The following is a 15,822-nucleotide window of genomic DNA, read 5'->3' on the forward strand; positions in this document are numbered from 1 at the left end:
GCTGTTGGAGGGTGTTTTGGTACCATTCTTTATTCATGGCTGTGTTTTTGGGCAAAATTGTGAGTGAGCCCACTCCCTTGGATGAGAAGCAACCCCACACATGAATGGTCTCAGGATGCTTTACTGTTGGCATGACACAGGACTGATGGTAGCGCTCACCTTTTCTTCTCTGGACAAGCCTTTTTCCAGGTGCCCCAAACAATCGGAAAGAGGCTTCATCGGAGAATATGACTTTGCCCCAGTCCTCAGCAGTCCATTCACCAGACTTTCTGCAGAAGATCAATCTGTCCCTGATGTTTTTTTTGGAGAGAAGTGGCTTCTTTGCTGCCCTTCTTGACACCAGGCCATCTTCCAAAAGTCTTGGCCTCACTGTGCGTGCAGATGCGCTCACACCTGCCTGCTGCCATTCCTGAGCAAGCGCTGCACTGGTGGCACTCCGATCCCGCAGCTGAATCCTCTTTAGGAGACGATCCTGGCGCTTGCTGGCTTTTCTTGGACGCGCTGAAGCCTTCTTAACAAGAATTGAACCTCTTTCCTTGAAGTTCTTGATGATCCTATAAATTGTTGATTTTGGTGCAATCTTAGTAGCCACAATATCCTTGCCTGTGAAGCCATTTTTATGCAACGCAATGATGGCTGCACGCGTTTCTTTGCAGGTCACCATGGTTAACAATGGAAGAACAATGATTTCAAGCATCACCCTCCTTTTAGCATGTCAAGTCTGCCATTTTAACCCAATCAGCCTGACATAATGATCTCCAGCCTTGTGCTCGTCAACATTCTCACCTGAGTTAACAAGACGATTACTGAAATGATCTCAGCAGGTCCTTTAATGACAGCAATGAAATGCAGTGGAAAGTTCTTTTTGGGATTAAGTTAATTTTCATGGCAAAGAAGGACTATGCAATTCATCTGTTCACTCTTCATAACATTCTGGAGTATATGCAAATTGCTATTATAAAAACTTAAGCAGCACCTTTTCCAATTTCCAATATTTATGTAATTCTCAAAACTTTTGGCTACGACTGTATTTTACTGGTGTAAGCAAATGAACAGGACAATATTCAGGATGGAAATGACGAGGGGCAGCGTCAGGCTTGACCTTTAGGCTGACCACATTGGAGTACTGCGCGCCGGTGGATTCTCTAAGTTGTTATGTGCAATTTTACATATATAACGATTCCCTGCTTTATTATCAATTTGCTAATGCACGAGGCTGGGTTAAGAGCATAAACTGTAAGTTCAGTCATGGAAAGGATAGGATGGGATTGATGGGATTTCAAAATTGTGCTAGACCACAATTCACCGTAGGTCAGCGCATCAGAAATCCTGAGGCCCAAGGGGGAGCAACGTGGAGGATGGGAGTGGTAGTGGCTCTGGCTGCAACAGTTAGGGCTCATGCACACGAAAGTATTTTCGTCCCTTCCGTTTTTTGCGGACCGTATGCAGAAGCATTCATTTCAATGGGTCTGCAAAAAAAAAAACAACGGAAGTTACTCCGTGTGCATTCCATTTCAGTCTGTCGTTTCCGCCAAAAAATAGAACATGTCCTATTATTATCCGCATTACGGACAAGGATAGGACTGTTCTATTAGGGGCCGGCTGTTCAGTTCCGCAAAATACAGAATGCACACGGACGTCATCTGTATTTTTTGTGGATCTTTTTTTTGTGGACCGCAAAATACATACGGTCGTGTGCATGAATCACAGTGGCAGTCCTCACTCCGATGCTCCCTAGGGCCAGGCAGTGATAGGAGGGTGCACCCTTTCTTCTTTCGGAGCACACCCTGATGTTGGGGCTCCTGCCTGATGGTAGATGGGGTGCCCTTGGTGTTATGAGTGTCGTACAGGTGCGAGGCAGGAGAAGTAGGTGCTGTGGCCAGCAAATTGTGATGGAATCTGCAACCAGGCCAGTTGTAAAAAATAGACAAATGTCTCTTTACTAAAGAGCAGAATGGGAGTTGTAGTACATCCAACTATATCACACACAGCTCCAGACAACTCACAGTGCAAATCTTCACAGATAGCAATGTATGGATATAAGCAAATATGGGGGCTGTAGTACTCCTCTCTATCTTTCCAAAGTCTCTTGCTACAGAATCTAAGCCTGGCAATAAGGTTCTGTGATTCCCAGGATGAGGGGTACAGGATTAACATACAGCTGGCCAGGGCCATGTCAAAGGGCAAAGGGTGTATTAACAATGTCCCTCTCACTGCAACAAAGTCTTAATCAGCCATAAGCAGTGGATACCTTACTGACTAAGGCTACATGCACACGACCGGAACCGCAAGCCGCGGATCCGCAAAAATTGGAAGCCGTCCGTGTGCCTTCCACAATTTGCAGAACGGGCGGCCCATTATAGACATGCCTATTCTTGTCTGCAAAACGCACAAGAATAGGACATGCTATATTTTTTTGGCGAAGCAACGGATGCGGACAGCACACGGAGTGCTGTCCGCATCTTTTGCGGCCCCATTGAAGTGAATGGGTTCGCATCCGAGCCGCAAAAACTGCGGCTCGGACGCGGACCATAACTATGGTCGTGCGCATGAGGCCTAACTCCAATGCTCAGCCATGCAGACTGTGGACCTTCTAGTTCTTTCTTTTTCTCTGAGGAGTACTGTAGAGTAGAGATAATCTCTCTGTGGATCTCTCATAGATTCTCTGTAGGCCTAGTACTATGAGAAGTGAGACTGAGCACATGTAGCTCTTCTCATTTCCCCAGCTAACACTATAAAGACCTATAATGAACTAGGTGGCGGACATAAGTCCATCGCCTAGCCTCCTACAGGGACAAAGTCAGGATTGTTAACCCTGATGTATCCATACAAAACTATAGGGGTAATACATCAAAACATTAAACAGCAATAAAAATTTGGAAGTACCCTGTTCTGGGGTACTGCATTTGTTGTGAGGGTATTTTTTTATTTTCAAGAAATAATTGACATTTGCAATACTAAATTAAGTACTGATTGGTTCTTTCTCCTTTAATTATTTTATATTACCTTGTATATTCCTTGTAATATAGAGATTTATGGATTTTTAGTTAACATATACAAAGCCATTAATCTGTGTCAGATGACCACCAGGCCACATTCCACAGTGGTTAACTCACAAGACATACATACTGCACACTGGACATCCTTGGGAGGAGGGGCTGAAAGGTATAAACTTTTGTGGAAAAAGACAACGAATACACCTCGAATGAGAACATCCAGGTAGGATGCTGTAGGTCACTATCTTTCTAAATGTTAGGTATATATATATATATATATACAGTAGCAAGAGAAAGTATGTGAACCCTTTGGAATGATATGGATTTCTGCACAAATTGGTCATAAAATGTGATCTGATCTTCATCTAAGTCACAACAATAGACAATCACAGTCTGCTTAAACTAATAACACACAAAGAATTAAATGTTACCATGTTTTTACTGAACACACCATGTAAACATTCACAGTGCAGGTGGAAAAAGTATGTGAACCCTTGGATTTAATAACTGGTTGAACCTCCTTTGGCAGCAATAACTTCAACCAAACGTTTCCTGTAGTTGCAGATCAGACGTGCACAACGGTCAGGAGTAATTCTCGACCATTCCTCTTTACAGAACTGTTTCAGTTCAGCAATATTCTTGGGATGTCTGGTGTGAATTGCTTTCTTGAGGTCCTGCCACAGCAAAGCCATCACGTGTTACAGAGGCACTGATGCACCCGCTGGCCAACACATTCACCCCCAGTCTTGCCAAAATCTCAACGTGTGCTAATAAGCAGCAGCAGGAGACTAACCAGTTGCTGCTACAACACGTGATGGCTTTGCAGACAGCAGGAGCAACTCTGAGCGTCCATGATGCCTGGAAAGCAGGTCAAATACCGGTCTGGATTTTAAGTGCCGGTCCGGGTTTTGGCAGTACCTGGCTGTCCTTAAATAGGCAGCTGGGCTAAGAAGCCATGTCTCTGTGTTGGGATCTGGGAGCCTTGTGTCTGGATGAAGGCTTGCTACCTGTTTGGCGTGAAAACAGGTTGGTGCCGCTATCAGCAAGGACTCTTTAAGGCAGAATTGCCACATGGTGTGAATTATTACCAACACCGCAAGGTGACCTTTTGTTTGAATATGACTGCTTGTTTTGTAACTTGCCTGAAGTGTGAATAAAACACTGAACTGTTTGATCAAAAGAACTTGTTGTTGCCTTTATACTGCGTCCGCTAATCCTGTCTACCAGAGCAAGTCTCCACAATATATATATATATATACAGTGCCTTGCAAAAGTATTCACCTCCTTGATTTTTTTGGTATTTTGGTGCCTCACAACCTGGAATTAACATGGATTGTTTGAGGATTTGCATCATGTAATTTACAGAACATGTCCGCAGCTTTGAAGATGTTTTTTTTTTTTTTTTTTTATTGTGAAGCAAACAACAAATGGGACAAAATAACAGAAAAGGTCAATGTGCAGAACTATTCACCCCCCTAAAGTCAGTACTTTGTAGAGCCACCTTTTGCGGCAATCACGGCTCCAAGTCGCTTTGGATAAGTCTCTATGAGCAGTCGCCACATCTTACCACTGGGATTTTTGCCCATTCCTCCTTGCAGAACTGCTCCAGCTCCTTCACGTTGGATGGTTTGCGCTTGTGAACAGCGATCTTTAAGTCTGACCACAGATTGTCTATTGGATTGAGATCTGGGCTGTGACTCGGCCATTCCAACACATTTACATGTTTCCGCTTAAACCAGTTGAGTGTTGCTTTAGCCGTGTGTTTGGGGTCATTGTCCGGCTGGAAGGTGAACCTCCGTCCTAGCCTCAGATCACGCACACGGTGGTACAGGTTTGACTGAAGAATATCCCTGTATTTAGCACCGTCCATCTTTCCCTCAACTCTGACCAGTTTCCCAGTCCCATCCCCCCAGCATGATGCTGCTACCACCACCATGTCTGTGGGGATGGTGTTCTTTGGGTGATGTGATGTGTTAGGTTTGCAAATAGCGTCTTCTTTGATGGCCGAAAAGTTAAATTTTAGTCTCATCGGACCGGAGCACCTTCCTCCATACATTTTGGGAGTCTTCCACAGGCCTTTTCGCAAACTCACAACGTGCCTTATTGTTTTTAGCTGAAAGTAATGGCTTTCTTCTGCCCACTGCCATAAAGCCCAACTCTATGGAGCGTACGGCTTATTGTCGTCCTATGTACAGATACTCCAGTCTCTGCTCTAGACTTCTGCAGCTCCTCCAGGGTTACCTTAGGTCTCTGTGCTGCCTCTCTGATTAATACCCTCCTTGCCCGGTCCGTGAGTTTTGGTGGGCGGCCGTTTCTTGGCAGGTTTGCTGTTGTGCCATGTTCTTTCCATTTGGTTATGTTATATTTGATGGTGCTCCTGGGGATCATCAAAGATTTTGGTAATTTTTTTATAACCTAACCCTGACTTGTTCTTCTCAACAACATTGTCCCTTACTTGTTTGGAGAGTTCCTTGGTCTTCATGGCAGTGTTTGGTTAGTGATGCCTCTTGCTTAGGTGTTGCAGCCTCTGGTGTGTATATGTAATACCAGGTCATGTCACACTTAGATTGCACACAGGTGACATCATTTCATTAATAATGTGACTTCTGGAGGTAATTGGCTGCACCAGAGCTTTTTATGGGCTTCCTAATAAAGGGGGTGAATACATACGCACATGGCAATTTTCTGTTTTCTATTTCTAAACAATAGTTTTATTTATATATTTTTCTCATTTCACTTCACCAACTTAGACTATTGTGTTCTGATCCATCACATAAAATTCAGATTAACAAAACATTGAACTTAATGCTGTAATGTAACAAAATATGAAAAAAGTCTATTTTTATCACTTAGCCTGTGTATTTATTCTCAAAATAGATTTTCAGAACAGCTGGCTAGAGCGGATTTGGCAGTGAATCTGCGGCATGTCCACAATAAATATGTGCAGCGAGAACCTGAGGAGTCAGAACCAAGGATGGGCGCGGTAGTAGTTCCGAGGATGATGTGTCACGGTGTACTGCCTTAGGCCATTGCTCCCTGGGGTCGTGCAATGAAGAAGGGGAACCCTGTAGCTGTGGGCTCCCTGCCTGATGGTGGTTCTGGGGTACCATTGATGTTGGTGGTTGTATGGGTGCTAGGCAGGGCATGTAATGGTGTAGTGGCCAACATGTGGTGTTGTAGGAGTCAGTAAACCAGGTCAGGTTTAACAAAAAAATGTTCTTCATTTGAATGCAAAATAGGAGTTGTAGTACATCCAACAACAGTCTGTACACCGTGCAAATCCTTTTCCCAGATGACATTGCATGGGTTAGGCAATGCTGGAAACTTTAGCCCTCTTTACACACTCTCTTGCTAAAGTTTCTCTACAGAATCTCAGTCTGGCAATTACTGTAAGCAATTGCAAAATGTCTGTAATTAGCATGGTGGTGTGCAGATCCAAATGAGACCACTGGCCCAGTCGTTCCTGAAGTGCATAGGGTGTCTTAACATGTTTCCTCTCCATGGCAGCAGGGTCTGAAAAGTTTTACACAGGTTACCTTGCTGACTGACTCCTCACATGGCCATGCAGATTCTCTATCTTGTCAAGGAGTTGGCAGAGATACAAGTGGCCCCAGGGACCTGGAGACCCGGAGGAGAGGAGCACATTGAGTCTGCTCCCTACCTCCTTGCTGTCTACCCCAAACTTATTAGAATCCCCTAAAACTCTCTAGCCAGGGGGTGGGGTCAGCTCACACCCTGAACTCCTAAGAGGGCCAGGATTATTAACTCTAGCCATGCCTACCTCAAGCATAGACACACTGGATGTGCATTACATAAAGTGCATAACATGACATAACATGAAGTTACACCACTAACAATTGCAGATACTTCCTGTACTGGAGTACTGTATATGCAACAAAATCATCATCTCTTACTTGTAGAGTTGCTGTACCGAAGGTCTGCAGGGTATGAACATACCCTCACAGTTCTGTGGCTTTGTTCACACTATGTTGCAGTGTACATTCAGCATATTTACCAGAAACTTCTTGACAACAGATGATGCCAAAGGCCATATAAACGCAATAGATGCAAAAAAGTGTTCTTGAGGCCTCTGCCAGGCAGTTATATGTTTGTGTACCTTTATTGACTGACCATAAAGGGTGGTCTACAACACCGTGTGTCAGTGCAGAAAGGCATACCTCGCCTTCTACATTTTTTTTAATATGGGGCCTATGGATGACATATGTCACTGTCTGGTATAATATCATGGCATAATTCAGGGCTAACATTTGCTTACTCCAGGAAATCTCCCAGGCATATCCACCAACCATAAAGCCTGAATGCATTGTGAGTAGGGTTGCCACCTGGCCGATGTTCCACCAGCCAGGGCGGTATTTTGCTTAGATTGCCAGTACCAGTAATTTTTTGTTATTACTATTGCCGGTAATTTCATCAGACAACTTCAATGGTTCCTCAGTCAGCCGCTTCTAAGCCCCTGACTGAGGAAGTGGAAGGAACAGAGCCCAGCACATCTTAGGAGGAAAACCAGCGTGCAGACATCGTCAGCTGCTTAGGAGTCCCTGCTCTGACGCCATGTATGGCTTAAGAGTCCCTGCTCTGACTCCATATATAGCTTAAGAGTCCCTGCTCTGACTCCATATATAGCTTAACAGTCCCTGCCCTGACTCCATATATAGCTTAAGAGTCCCTGCTCTGACTCCATATATAGCTTAACAGTCCCTGCCCTGACTCCATATATGGCTTAGGAGTCCCTGCTCTGACTCCATATATGGCTTAGGAGTCCCTGCTCTGACTCCATATATAGCTTAACAGTCCCTGCTCTGACTCCATATATGGCTTAAGAGTCCCTGCTCTGACTCCATATATGGCTTGGGAGTCCCTGCTCTGACTCCATATATGGCTTGGGAGTCCCTGCTCTGACTCCATATATGGCTTAAGAGTCCCTGCTCTGACTCCATATATGGCTTAGGAGTCCCTGCTCTGACTCCATATATGGCTTAGGAGTCCCTGCTCTGACTCCATATATGGCTTAGGAGTCCCTGCTCTGACTCCATATATGGCTTAAGAGTCCCTGCTCTGACTCCATATATGGCTTGGGAGTCCCTGCTCTGACTCCATATATGGCTTGGGAGTCCCTGCTCTGACTCCATATATGGCTTAAGAGTCCCTGCTCTGACTCCATATATGGCTTGGGAGTCCCTGCTCTGACTCCATATGTGGCTTAAGAGTAGGGTGGCCACTGGCTTCACCTCAGAAAGCTGGACCTCAACGACCACGCCATCAAACTAATAAACGGCTACCCCCATGAAGCTACACACCCCCATTGTCAGCCAGGAAAAAAAAGGGGGGAGGAGAAGGAAGAAGTTTCTGAATGGAAGGTGAGCTGGGGGCAGCCGGGGTGCTTCTATCCCCCTCAGTCAGCCACAGGGAGCCATGTCTGCAGCTCTAGTGACTGACTGGGGGTGAGAGAAGCATCAGTCAGTTGCTGCAGCTCACGCTCAGACAGCGCATTGCTGCTGTCTGAGCGTGAGCTACTGAAAGGGTGGACATCCCTGTATCCATCCAGGCCCTGCACCGGACGGAGGACAGGGAGTCTGAAAACCGGACTGTCCGGACTAAAACCGGACGTCTGGCCACCATACTTAAGAGTCCCTGCTCTGATTTCATATATGGCTTGGAAGTCCCTACTCTGACTCCATATATGGCTTAGTGTAGTGTCCCACATATGTGTGTATGGGCCACTCCAAATTGCTATATGCCCTTTCATGTCATATTGCACTAATCACTGTCATTTCCTTTGTAAATGCTGCTAAATTCCTCACTGGCTGTTAGAATGCATTACACACTACCAACACTAGAGGTCACTATAGCATCGTTTATATAGGTCAGCCACAGTTGGGAAAAGAGTTGAGGGAGGAGAGGAGTCTAGGAGACTGACTTGTTCTCCTAGGGCAGGGGTAGGCAACCTTCGGCTCCCAGCTGTTGTGAAACTACAACTCCCAGTATGCATACTTGCTCTGCTCTTCTAAGAACTCTCTTAGAAATGAATGGAGCATGCTAGGAATTGTAGTTTCACAGCAGCTGGGAGCCGGAGGTTGCCTACCCCTGTCCTAGGGGAGTTAATCTACTTGAATTTGTGGAGATTAGAGCAGTCCCAGCTTATGGACTCCACAGCACCAAGTAACCGGAAGAAAGCACCTGGTCACCGTCTGACAACTAAGTACAAAGTTGTTTGTTACCATTTCTTTATGGATCATAGTTCAGACAACCTTTTCAAAGAATGGAGCAGAGAGTTTGCCTGCCATGAGGGAGACGGCCCTTGGGTTGTATACTATTAGTACCAGAGGATCCATATTATTGCAAGACTAAAAAGCCTGAACGAGATCAGGAACCAAGTAGAGTATTTACCACTCTTGCATAAGTTGAGCTGGGGCCTATATACATTACCTCTTAGAGCCTGCTGATTGGGATTTGCAGCTTTATAATTTTTGTCAACTTCATGTAACTCAAAGTACTGATATCCATTGCTATTTACTACAAGACTGCAACTGACCAGTAAAGTTCCTGTTTGGTTCAACTACTGCCTCTTTCATCATTCCATTTCATCTCCTCATTGCACCTCACGGTGCTGACGTCACGAACACAGGGACCCAGCCACCAAAGCACCCTAAGTGTTACCCAATTACCATCAAGGGCACCTCAAGCAAACATCTGGCTGGTGTTCCCTGCAACAGAGAGTGCCCTGGAGGATTTAGTGCTGTCTTTCAATCCACTACACACCGGCCCAGGGGACAACTAAACTGTGAGTACTACTACCCCCACTCGGCACATCATCACTAGTACACTCACCACCATACCCCTAGGGTATCCGGACGCTGCATTAGGAGACCCTGCTCTATGTCCATATATGAAGTCAGTGCTATGAGGATGAAGGGGGTATCCCCAGCTTGGGGACACCCTGTGTATTTACGTTTTATTTAGCCTTTATCTTAAGTGTTTCTGCCTGGTTTTGAACTCCCAACCATCTACAAAGGCAAAACCCTTAACAAAACCCTTAACGACTGAGCAATACAGCTCAACGTTAATAAGTAAGGCTACTTTCATACCTCCGGTGTAAATTCCGGCAGGCTGTTCCGGCAGAGAACAGCCTGCCGGAATTCACTGGATCTGGTACTGCCGGATGCGGACGTAATGTCCGCCGGCCCCATTAAGTATAATGGGTTCCGGGGGAGATCCGTACGCATTTTGGCAGACAAGCGTAGATTCGGTTGGACACAAACCGCTGCAGTCTGCCTTAACAGCCATACCAGAGCTGTGAAACTACCCTAAGCGATATATTCTGGCTAAAAATCTCAGTAGTAGTTTCCCATGTATTATGTATTCCTATATAGTAGAAGTATATATATATTTTTTGTTTATTAGCCTTGAGTTCTATAGCTCAGTGGTTAAGGTTTTTTCCTTTAATGTAGATGGAGATGAGTTTGAAACCGGCCAGAAACACTTTAAAAATAGAGGCTAAATAAAACTTAAATACACAGTGAAAAGTTTGATTTTATAAAAAAAAAAAAAGGGGGTGCAAAGCCTAAATTATGATCAAATATCACCCAGTTTTAAGCCACGCCCCTAACCACACACCCTTTTACCTGTATAAACTTGGCCAGTAAGTCTTGTTGGGAAAGGTGGCAACTAGATATGAGCAAAGCGAGCTACGGACGTTACATACGAATTCGCTTAGTTCATAACTTCAGATTAACCACCTCCGGACCGCCTAACGCAGGATCGCGTTCCGGAGGTGGCAGCGCTGCGCACAGTCACGCATATACGCGTCATCTCGCGAGACGCGAGACTTCCTGTGAACGCGCGCACACAGGCGCGCGCGCTCACAGGAACGGAAGGTAAGAGAGTTGATCTCCAGCCTGCCAGCGGCGATCGTTCGCTGGCAGGCTGGAGATGTGTTTTTTTTAACCCCTAACAGGTATATTAGACGCTGTTTTGATAACAGCGTCTAATATACCTGCTACCTGGTCCTCTGGTGGTCCCCTTTGTTTGGATCGACCACCAAAGGACACAGGTAGCTCAGTAAAGTAGCACCAAGCACCACTACACTACACTACACCCCCCCCCCCCCGTCACTTATTAACCCCTTATTAGCCCCTGATCACCCCTAATCACCCCTGATCACCCCTGATCACCCCATATAGACTCCCTGATCACCCCCCTGTCATTGATTACCCCCCTGTCATTGATCAACCCCCTGTAAAGCTCCATTCAGACGTCCGCATGATTTTTACGGATCCACTGATAGATGGATCGGATCCGAAAAACGCATCCGGACGTCTGAATGAAGCCTTACAGGGGCGTGATCAATGACTGTGGTGATCACCCCATATAGACTCCCTGATCACCCCCCTGTCATTGATTACCCCCCTGTCATTGATTACCCCCCTGTAAAGCTCCATTCAGATGTCCGCATGATTTTTACGGATGCACTGATACATGGATCGGATCCGCAAAACGCATCCGGTCGTCTGAATGAAGCCTTACAGGGGCATGATCAATGACTGTGGTGATCACCCCCCTGTCATTGATTACCCCCCTGTAAAGCTCCATTCAGATGTCCGCATGATTTTTACGGATGCACTGATAGATGGATCGGATCCGCAAAACGCATCCGGACGTCTGAATGAAGCCTTACACGGGCGTGATCAATGACTGTGGTTATCACCCCATATAGACTCCCTGATCACCCCCCTGTCATTGATCACCCCCCTGTCATTGATCACCCCCCCTGTCATTGATCAACCCCCCTGTCATTGATCACCCCCCTGTCATTGATCACCCTCTGTAAGGCTCCATTCAGACATTTTTTTGGCCCAAGTTAGCGGAATTTATTTTTTTTTTTCTTACAAAGTCTCATATTCCACTAACTTGTGTCAAAAAATAAAATCTCACATGAACTCACCATACCCCTCACGGAATCCAAATGCGTAAAATTTTTTAGACATTTATATTCCAGACTTCTTCTCACGCTTTAGGGCCCCTAGAATGCCAGGGCAGTATAAATACCCCACATGTGACCCCATTTCGGAAAGAAGACACCCCAAGGTATTCCGTGAGGGCCATATTGAGTCCATGAAAGATTGAAATTTTTGTCCCAAGTTAGCGGAACGGGAGACTTTGTGAGAAAAAAATTAAAAATATCAATTTCCGCTAACTTGTGCCAAAAAAAAAAAATTTCTATGAACTCGCCATGCCCCTCATTGAATACCTTGGGGTGTCTTCTTTCCAAAATGGGGTCACATGTGGGGTATTTATACTGCCCTGGCATTCTAGGGGCCCCAAAGCGTGAGAAGAAGTCTGGTATCCAAATGTCTAAAAATGCCCTCCTAAAAGGAATTTGGGCACCTTTGCGCATCTAGGCTGCAAAAAAGTGTCACACATCTGGTATCGCCGTACTCAGGAGAAGTTGGGGAATGTGTTTTGGGGTGTCATTTTACATATACCCATGCTGGGTGAGAGAAATATCTTGGTCAAATGCCAACTTTGTATAAAAAAATGGGAAAAGTTGTCTTTTGCCAAGATATTTCTCTCACCCAGCATGGGTATATGTAAAATGACACCCCAAAACACATTCCCCAACTTCTCCTGAATACGGCGATACCACATGTGTGACACTTTTTTGCAGCCTAGGTGGGCAAAGGGGCCCATATTCCAAAGAGCACCTTTAGGATTTCACAGGTCATTTACCTACTTACCACACATTAGGGCCCCTGGAAAATGCCAGGGCAGTATAACTACCCCACAAGTGACCCCATTTTGGAAAGAAGACACCCCAAGGTATTCCGTGAGGGGCATGGCGAGTTCCTAGAATTTTTTATTTTTTGTCACAAGTTAGTGGAAAATGCTTATTTTTTTTTTTTATTTTTTTTTCATACAAAGTCTCATATTCCACTAACTTGTGACAAAAAATAAAAACTTCCATGAACTCGCCATGCCCATCAGCGAATACCTTGGGGTCTCTTCTTTCCAAAATGGGGTCACTTGTGGGGTAGTTATACTGCCCTGGCATTCTAGGGGCCCAAATGTGTGGTAAGGAGTTTGAAATCAAATTCTGTAAAAAATGACCTGTGAAATCCGAAAGGTGCTCTTTTGAATATGGGCCCCTTTGCCCACCTAGGCTGCAAAAAAGTGTCACACATCTGGTATCTCCGTAATCGGGAGAAGTTGGGGAATGTGTTTTGGGGTGTCATTTTACATATACCCATGCTGGGTGAGAGAAATATCTTGGCAAAAGACAACTTTTCCCATTTTTTTATACAAAGTTGGCATTTGACCAAGATATTTATCTCACCCAGCATGGGTATATGTAAAAAGACACCCCAAAACACATTCCTCAACTTCTCCTGAATACAGAGATACCAGATGTGTGACACTTTTTTGCAGCCTAGGTGGGCAAAGGGGCCCACATTCCAAAGAGCACCTTTCGGATTTCACAGGTCATTTACCTACTTACCACACATTTGGGCCCCTAGAATGCCAGGGCAGTATAACTACCCCACAAGTGACCCCATTTTGGAAGGAAGAGACCCCAAGGTATTCCGTGAGGGCCATATTGAGTCCATGAAAGATTGAAATTTTTGTCCCAAGTTAGCGGAACGGGAGACTTTGTGAGAAAAAAATTAAAAATATCAATTTCCGCTAACTTGTGCCAAAAAAAAAAAATTTCTATGAACTCGCCATGCCCCTCATTGAATACCTTGGGGTGTCTTCTTTCCAAAATGGGGTCACATGTGGGGTATTTATACTGCCCTGGCATTCTAGGGGCCCCAAAGCGTGAGAAGAAGTCTGGTATCCAAATGTCTAAAAATGCCCTCCTAAAAGGAATTTGGGCACCTTTGCGCATCTAGGCTGCAAAAAAGTGTCACACATCTGGTATCGCCGTACTCAGGAGAAGTTGGGGAATGTGTTTTGGGGTGTCATTTTACATATACCCATGCTGGGTGAGAGAAATATCTTGGTCAAATGCCAACTTTGTATAAAAAAATGGGAAAAGTTGTCTTTTGCCAAGATATTTCTCTCACCCAGCATGGGTATATGTAAAATGACACCCCAAAACACATTCCCCAACTTCTCCTGAATACGGCGATACCACATGTGTGACACTTTTTTGCAGCCTAGGTGGGCAAAGGGGCCCATATTCCAAAGAGCACCTTTAGGATTTCACAGGTCATTTACCTACTTACCACACATTAGGGCCCCTGGAAAATGCCAGGGCAGTATAACTACCCCACAAGTGACCCCATTTTGGAAAGAAGACACCCCAAGGTATTCCGTGAGGGGCATGGCGAGTTCCTAGAATTTTTTATTTTTTGTCACAAGTTAGTGGAAAATGCTTATTTTTTTTTTTTATTTTTTTTTCATACAAAGTCTCATATTCCACTAACTTGTGACAAAAAATAAAAACTTCCATGAACTCGCCATGCCCATCAGCGAATACCTTGGGGTCTCTTCTTTCCAAAATGGGGTCACTTGTGGGGTAGTTATACTGCCCTGGCATTCTAGGGGCCCAAATGTGTGGTAAGGAGTTTGAAATCAAATTCTGTAAAAAATGACCTGTGAAATCCGAAAGGTGCTCTTTTGAATATGGGCCCCTTTGCCCACCTAGGCTGCAAAAAAGTGTCACACATCTGGTATCTCCGTAATCGGGAGAAGTTGGGGAATGTGTTTTGGGGTGTCATTTTACATATACCCATGCTGGGTGAGAGAAATATCTTGGCAAAAGACAACTTTTCCCATTTTTTTATACAAAGTTGGCATTTGACCAAGATATTTATCTCACCCAGCATGGGTATATGTAAAAAGACACCTCAAAACACATTCCTCAACTTCTCCTGAATACAGAGATACCAGATGTGTGACACTTTTTTGCAGCCTAGGTGGGCAAAGGGGCCCACATTCCAAAGAGCCCCTTTCGGATTTCACAGGTCATTTACCTACTTACCACACATTTGGGCCCCTAGAATGCCAGGGCAGTATAACTACCCCACAAGTGACCCCATTTTGGAAGGAAGAGACCCCAAGGTATTCGCTGATGGGCATAGTGAGTTCATGGAAGTTTTTATTTTTTGTCACAAGTTTGTGGAATATGAGACTTTGTATGAAAAAAAAAAAAATAAATCATCATTTTCCACTAACTTGTGACAAAAAATAAAAAATTCTAGGAACTCGCCATGCCCCTCACGGAATACCTTGGGGTGTCTTCTTTCCAAAATGGGGTCACTTGTGGGGTAGTTATACTGCCCTGGTATTCTAGGGGCCCAAATGTGTGGTAAGGAGTTTGAAATCAAATTCAGGAAAAAATGACCTGTGAAATCCGAAAGGTGCTCTTTGGAATATGGGCCCCTTTGCCCACCTAGGCTGCAAAAAAGTGTCACACATCTGGTATCCCCGTACTCAGGAGAAGTTGAGGAATGTGTTTTGGGGTGTCTTTTTACATATACCCATGCTGGGTGAGATAAATATCTTGGTCAAATGACAACTTTGTATAAAAAAATGGGAAAAGTTGTCTTTTGCCAAGATATTTCTCTCACCCAGCATGGGTATATATAAAATGACACCCCAAAACACATTCCCCACCTTCTCCTGAGTACGGGGATACCAGATGTGTGACACTTTTTTGCAGCCTAGGTGGGCAAAGGGGCCCATATTCCAAAGAGCACCTTTCGGATTTCACAGGTCATTTTTTACAGAATTTGATTTCAAACTCCTTACCACACATTTGGGCCCCTAGAATGCCAGGGCAGTATAACTACCCCACAAGTGACCC

The sequence above is a fragment of the Bufo bufo genome, chromosome 10 (assembly GCF_905171765.1).
Source record: "Bufo bufo chromosome 10, aBufBuf1.1, whole genome shotgun sequence".
Lineage (NCBI taxonomy): Eukaryota > Metazoa > Chordata > Amphibia > Anura > Bufonidae > Bufo > Bufo bufo.